The following is an 8,256-nucleotide window of genomic DNA, read 5'->3' as shown; positions in this document are numbered from 1 at the left end:
GAACACGCAACTCAACCAGATCTAGACAGACGGAACTGCTGAACACTCACAGACAACTAGACCTAGACAGAAGAACACGCAACTCAACCAGATCTAGACAGACGGAACTGCTGAATACTCACAGACAACCAGACCTAGACAGATGGAACTGCTGGACACTCACAGACAACTAGACCTAGACAGATGGAACACACAACACAACTAGACCTAGACAGAGGAACACACAACACAACTAGATCTAGACAGACGGAACTGCTGAACACTCACAGAAAACCAGACCAAGACAGATGGAACTGCTGAACACTCACAGACAACCAGACCTAGACAGATGGAACTGCTGAACACTCACAGACAACTAGACCTAGACAACGGAACACGCAACACAACCAGATCTAGACAGACGGAACTGCTGAACACTCACAGACAACCAGACCTAGACAGATGGAACTGCTGAACACTCACAGACAACCAGACCTAGACAGATGGAACACACAACACAACTAGACCTAGACAGAGGAACACACAACACAACTAGATCTAGACAGACGGAACTGCTGAACCAGACCTAGACAGATGGAACTGCTGAACACTCACAGACAACTAGACCTAGACAGATGGCACTGCTGAACACTCACAGACAACTAGACCTAGACAGATGGAACACACAAAACAACTAGACCTAGACAGAGGAACACACAACACAACTAGACCTAGACAGATGGAACATACAACACAACTAGACCTAGACAGAGGAACACACAACACAACTAGATCTAGACAGACGGAACTACGGAACACTCACAGACAACTAGACCTAGACAGATGGAACACACAACACAACTAGATCTAGACAGGTGGAACTGCTGAACACTCACAGACAACTAGACCTAGACAGATGGAACACACAATACAACTAGATCTAGACAGACGGAACTGCTGAACACTCACAGACAACTAGACCTAGACAGAGAAACACACAACACAACCAGATCTAGACAGACGGAACTGCTGAACACTCACAGACAACTAGACCTAGACAGATGGAACACACAACACAACTAGACCTAGACAGAGGAACACACAACACAACTAGATCTAGACAGATGGAACATACAACACAACTAGACCTAGACAGAGGAACACACAACACAACTAGATCTAGACAGATGGAACTGCTGAACACTCACAGAGAACTAGACCTAGACAGATGGAACACACAACACAACTAGACCTAGACAGAGGAACACACAACACAACTAGATCTAGACAGATGGAACTGCTGAACACTCACAGAGAACTAGACCTAGACAGATGGAACACGCAACACAACTAGATCTAGACAGATGGAACACACAACACAACTAGATCTAGACAAATGGAACTGCTGAACACTCACAGACTGTGTGACGCCCATGCTGCCGCTGGCTCAATCGATGATCAGTATGTCGAAATTTCACCTCCTGTCTTTCTTCTGGGAAATCCCTTTTTCCTATTTATAGCTGCAGCTGCGCATAATATTTGCCACCATTTGACTGGCTGCCACTGTTTCGTACTATCTGCTGATGGTTCGTGTACCGTATCGATTAGTTTGTCTCACATTCCCTGAACCCCATCATTTCCCTCCCTCCCAGCCGTTTCTGTAATACAAAAGCTCTAAATGAAGGAATTCTAGATTTTCATCAGGTTCTGAATCTCATCTCACTAGCTGGGGCACCTTTTCAATTTAAACTAAAGGAGTTATTTCAAAGGCGGAACTAGAATTTTGTATCCTGCAACATACTACATTTGGATTTCTCACGCCACTCCACCACTCCATCGTTCCCCCCTCCTCACCCGCCCCTTATCGGCTCCTTATCTACCCGGGTATCGGCTATTTTACTAATTAGGTATCGGCTACCCAGGTATTGCCTCCGTATCTACCCGGGTATCGCCTCCTTATCTACCCGGGCATCGCCTCCTTATCTACCTGGTTATCGGCTCCTTATCTACCTGGTTATCGGCTCCTTATCTACCCGGTTATCGGCTCCTTATCAACCCGGTTATCGGCTTCTTATCTACCCGGGCATCGCCTCCTTATCAACCTGGTTATCGCCTCCGTATCTACCCGTATATCGGCTCCTTATCTACCCGGGCATCGCCTCCTTATCTACACGGTTATCGGCTCCTTAACTTACTGGGTATCGCCTCCTTATCTACCTGGGTATTGCTTCCGTATCTACCCTGATATCGGCTCCTTATCTACCCGGTATCGCATACTTATCTACCCCGCTATCGGCTCCTTATCTACCCCGGTATCGCATACTTATCTACCCGGGTATCGCATACTTATCTACCCGGGTATCGTCTCCTTATCTACCCTGCTATCGGCTCCTTATATATCCGGGTATCGGCACCTTTTCTATCCGGGTATCGCCTCTTTATCTACCCGGTATCGCCTCCTTATCTACCCCGCTATCGGCTCCTTATCTACCCGGGTATCGGCTCCGTATCTAACTGGGTATGGGTGTGTCACAACTGTCATGAACAGCGCGGATAATGTTTTACACTCTTCAAAAAAAAGAAACGCACGCGTAGTATGTAGTATATTGAACCTGACTACACAAAAAATTCGGTATATAAATTGGATATATGTTATTGGAAAATGTTGGTGGTCTGATATTCGACAAAAGGTGGGTCAAAACGCAGCCATTGTCGATTTGCAATGTCTTAAACGGCATTGTTTTCACACTTGTTCAAAAATGTCATGGAGGAAAACAGTAAAGCAAAATGCACGTGCAAGTTACGAATGCCATAACTCGTGGTAGTGGCTATAAAAAGGCAAGCACAAGCCAATAATTTGTCATTCAATTGTCAACATTTTTCAAGTTCGAAAATGCCGAGACTCAGCGCTGCCGATCGGAACATCACCATAGGACGTATCCAAAGAGGGGAATCGCAGTCTTCTGTTGCACGCCACTTCAACGTCCACCACAGCGCCATTTGCCACCTTTGTGACCGATACACACAGTTCAATTCTACTGCAGACCGTCCGAAAACCGGCCGAACAAGAGATACCACCCCTGCACAGGATCGCTACATTCGACTGTTCCACCTACGTCATCGCAATGCCACAGCTACGGAAACTGCAGGACGCATCCCTGGTTTGGGGAGGATATCGGACCAGACTGCCAGGAACCATCTTCGCGAGGCTGGAATCCGACCCAGAAGACCAGTCATCGTCCCTGTTTTGCAACAGATGCATGGACAGCGACGCTAGCGTTTGTGCCATACCTTACATGCAGCCTTGGAATTTGAGAAACTGGAGACGAGTGTGGTTTAGCGATGAATCACGATTTCTTCTTCACCGACGAGATGGAAGACAACGTGTTTATTGTCGTCGGAATGAGCGTTTTGCCCCACATTGTGTACGTGAATTCGACAAATTCGGTAGAGGTAGTGTCATGGTGTGTGTGTGGGTTGGGGGCGGGAGGCGTGTGTGTGTGTGTGTGTGGGGGGGGGGGGGGGGGGGATATATCCTACACCACGAGATCTGACTTGGTTGTGGTTCAGGAAAATGTGACAGCAAATCGCTACATGAATCAAATTCTTCAACATCATCTACTTCCAATCATTGACCGCCAGAGGGAGCTGTTTTAAAAGAACAACGCTCCACACAACGCTCGCACACAGCTCGTGTCACGGTAGACTACCTTCATAATGCCAACATCAACGTCTTGCGCTGACCGTCGAGATCTCCAGATCTCAACCCAGTCGAACACCTCTAGGATGAACGTCTACACGGTCACAGGGGATACTGAGTTCAGCGCCACCTTGTGACTTATGTGATATGACAATGAACAGTTTTCAGTGCCTTTGTACAGCGACATGTGACTATCGAGCTCCAAAATTTCATATTTGTGTCTATGATATTAATTTAAATATATCGACTTTATTAGGTACAATACATTTTCTGAAAATCTACCCGTGCGTTTCTTTTTTTTGAAGAGTGTAGATGGGTATTCTACCGTTGTTTCAACTGGGGCAAGAATTTACACGTAGAAACGTGGAAATTAGGGAATTCCGTGTAATCTCACCAGGGGAGTATGTAGTGAGGTGAAATGGGGCTTAACGTCAGACTCAAGATTATTGCATTCATAAAGCGACATGCATGCACTTCTGCGTGCGTGCGTGCGTGCGTGCGTGCGTGCGTGTGTGTGCGTGTGACTGCTTATACTGGCTAGACTTCTGTGCCATTAACCCACTAACGGATGTCACCGACTTTGGATTGTTGTCCCCAGTGTTTGTGTCAAATATTAAATGTGAAGTCTGTGAAGATATTATTATTACATATTTATTTTTAATAGTTGACTTCAATATGTGTTGCGTTTATGGTGTTACAGACGTAAAACCAACTGCACACACCTGTTTTCAACACCAACACGCACGCGCACACGCGCACGCACACGCACACACAACCCCTCCCCATAAACAAATACTGTCTGTACCACTGTAGACGTGCTTGACGGTGGTTTCCTGCCAAAATGGGACGTCTGGTGGGTCTTTCGGTGACAATCCCTGCACATCTGAGGCGACGACGTACGGTTTGTGAAGATATTCGTTGAAGGCCAGGGATGCTTCTTGCAGTCACTGTTGCTGGCTGGAATCGATTTCGTAAGTGTGTTGTTCGAATCCAGTTGTCTTGTCGATTAGTGGTTACGCGTGGCCTGCCACTCCGAGGATGGTCTCTGACTGCATTCGTCTGTTGCCAACGTTGCCATAAACACCAAATGGTGTTTCTGTGGACGTTAAATTGTCTTGCAACATCACGTTGACTCGATCCTGCTTCAAGCATACCGATGCCTCCAGACGCACATTTTCGGACAGGCGGCATTTCGTAATGTTGAATAATTGCGTAATTTTGTTGTTTTTCTGAGTGGTTGTTGTCAGCATGATGCTAAACAATGCAAATGGAAATAGGGAATCCCGTTAACGCACATGTTTTTATACCCATATTTGGGTAGTGAAATGCATGGGGCTTGCAAAAAAGTCAACTTTTGCATGGAATGCATGCTTTTCTGTAGCAGTTGCGTTTTTGTGACTTGATTCCATACATGTACTACAATATTGAAAACCAAACTTTACTTGTTTGAAAAATACACTAAAATATTGGTGTCACGGGAACTTTTGTTGTTGAGTATATATATACCAGTTTATAAATTCCACAGTCATAGCGAAGGACTACACTCCTTCATACAGTTAATTACAGATCCACTAATCCCGAAAATAATTAGTAAAATGATGATATTTGATTAGTTTCAGTTTCACATCTGCTTCATCCACGGGATTATGTTTAGCGAAATTCGAGTATCAAATTTGGCCTGGGGTGGGGAGGTTCACGAGTATGCATGATGAGCGTCCCTGGGCCTGGGGTGGGGAGGTTCACGAGTATGCATGATGAGCGTCCCTGGGCCTGGGGTGGGGAGGTTCACGAGTATGCCTGATGAGCGTCCATCTGCCTGGGGTGGGGAGGTTCACGAGTATGCATGATGAGCGTCCCTCGGCCTGGGGTGGGGAGGTTCACGAGTATGCATGATGAGCGTCCCTCGGCCTGGGGTGGGGAGGTTCACGAGTATGCCTGATGAGCGTCCCTGGGCATGGGGTGGGGAGGTTCACGAGTATGCCTGATGAGCGTCCATCTGCCTGGGGTGGGGAGATTTACGAGTATGCATGATGAGCGTCCATCTGCCTGGGGTGGGGAGGTTCACGAGTGTGCATGATGAGCGTCCCTGGGCCTGGGGTGGGGAGGTTCACGAGTATGCATGATGAGCGTCCCTCGGCCTGGGGCGGGGAGGTTCACGAGTATGCATGATGAGCGTCCCTCGGCCTGGGGTGGGGAGGTTCACGAGTATGCATGATGAGCGTCCCTGGGCCTGGGGTGGGGAGGTTCACGAGTATGCATGATGAGCGTCCCTCGGCCTGGGGTGGGGAGGTTTACGAGTATGCATGATGAGCGTCCCTGGGCCTGGGGTGGGGAGGTTCAGGAGTATGCCTGATGAGCGTCCCTCGGCCTGGGGTGGGGAGGTTCACGAGTATGCATGATGAGCGTCCCTGGGCCTGGGGTGGGGAGGTTCACGAGTATGCCTGATGAGCGTCCCTGGGCCTGGGGTGGGGAGGTTCACGAGTATGCCTGATGAGCGTCCATCTGCCTGGGGTGGGGAGGTTCACGAGTATGCATGATGAGCGTCCCTCGGCCTGGGGTGGGGAGGTTCACGAGTATGCATGATGAGCGTCCCTCGGCCTGGGGTGGGGAGGTTCACGAGTATGCCTGATGAGCGTCCCTGGGCATGGGGTGGGGAGGTTCACGAGTATGCCTGATGAGCGTCCATCTGCCTGGGGTGGGGAGATTTACGAGTATGCATGATGAGCGTCCATCTGCCTGGGGTGGGGAGGTTCACGAGTATGCATGATGAGCGTCCCTGGGCCTGGGGTGGGGAGGTTCACGAGTCTGCATGATGAGCGTCCCTCGGCCTGGGGTGGGGAGGTTCACGAGTATGCATGATGAGCGTCCCTCGTCCTGGGGTGGGGAGGTTCACGAGTATGCATGATGAGCGTCCCTCGGCCTGGGGTGGGGAGGTTCACGAGTATGCATGATGAGCGTCCCTCGGCCTGGGGTGGGGAGGTTTACGAGTATGCATGATGAGCGTCCCTGGGCCTGGGGTGGGGAGGTTCAGGAGTATGCCTGATGAGCGTCCCTCGGCCTGGGGTGGGGAGGTTCACGAGTATGCATGATGAGCGTCCCTGGGCCTGGGGTGGGGAGGTTCACGAGTATGCCTGATGAGCGTCCCTGGGCCTGGGGTGGGGAGGTTCACGAGTATGCCTGATGAGCGTCCATCTGCCTGGGGTGGGGAGGTTCACGAGTATGCATGATGAGCGTCCCTCGGCCTGGGGTGGGGAGGTTCACGAGTATGCATGATGAGCGTCCCTGGGCCTGGGGTGGGGAGGTTCACGAGTATGCATGATGAGCGTCCCTCGGCCTGGGGTGGGGAGGTTTACGAGTATGCATGATGAGCGTCCCTGGGCCTGGGGTGGGGAGGTTCACGAGTATGCCTGATGAGCGTCCCTCGGCCTGGGGTGGGGAGGTTCACGAGTATGCATGATGAGCGTCCCTGGGCCTGGGGTGGGGAGGTTCACGAGTATGCCTGATGAGCGTCCCTGGGCCTGGGGTGGGGAGGTTCACGAGTATGCCTGATGAGCGTCCATCTGCCTGGGGTGGGGAGGTTCACGAGTATGCATGATGAGCGTCCCTCGGCCTGGGGTGGGGAGGTTCACGAGTATGCATGATGAGCGTCCCTCGGCCTGGGGTGGGGAGGTTCACGAGTATGCCTGATGAGCGTCCCTGGGCATGGGGTGGGGAGGTTCACGAGTATGCCTGATGAGCGTCCATCTGCCTGGGGTGGGGAGATTTACGAGTATGCATGATGAGCGTCCATCTGCCTGGGGTGGGGAGGTTCACGAGTATGCATGATGAGCGTCCCTGGGCCTGGGGTGGGGAGGTTCACGAGTCTGCATGATGAGCGTCCCTCGGCCTGGGGTGGGGAGGTTCACGAGTATGCATGATGAGCGTCCCTCGTCCTGGGGTGGGGAGGTTCACGAGTATGCATGATGAGCGTCCCTCGGCCTGGGGTGGGGAGGTTCACGAGTATGCATGATGAGCGTCCCTCGGCCTGGGGTGGGGAGGTTTACGAGTATGCATGATGAGCGTCCCTGGGCCTGGGGTGGGGAGGTTCACGAGTATGCCTGATGAGCGTCCCTCGGCCTGGGGTGGGGAGGTTCACGAGTATGCATGATGAGCGTCCCTGGGCCTGGGGTGGGGAGGTTCACGAGTATGCCTGATGAGCGTCCATCTGCCTGGGGTGGGGAGATTCACGAGTATGCATGATGAGCGTCCATCTGCCTGGGGTGGGGAGGTTCACGAGTATGCATGATGAGCGTCCCTGGGCCTGGGGTGGGGAGGTTCACGAGTATGCATGATGAGCGTCCCTCGGCCTGGGGTGGGGAGGTTCACGAGTATGCATGATGAGCGTCCCTCGGCCTGGGGTGGGGAGGTTCACGAGTATGCATGATGAGCGTCCCTGGGCCTGGGGTGGGGAGGTTCACGAATATGCATGATGAGCGTCCCTCGGCCTGGGGTGGGGAGGTTTACGAGTATGCATGATGAGCGTCCCTGGGCCTGGGGTGGGGAGGTTCACGAGTATGCATGATGAGCGTCCCTCGGCC

Source organism: Haliotis cracherodii, unplaced genomic scaffold (assembly GCF_022045235.1).
Source record: "Haliotis cracherodii isolate W230 unplaced genomic scaffold, xgHalCrac1.p SCAF_19, whole genome shotgun sequence".
Classification (NCBI taxonomy): Eukaryota; Metazoa; Mollusca; class Gastropoda; order Lepetellida; family Haliotidae; genus Haliotis; species Haliotis cracherodii.
Note: the sequence above shows the minus strand (reverse complement) of the source record.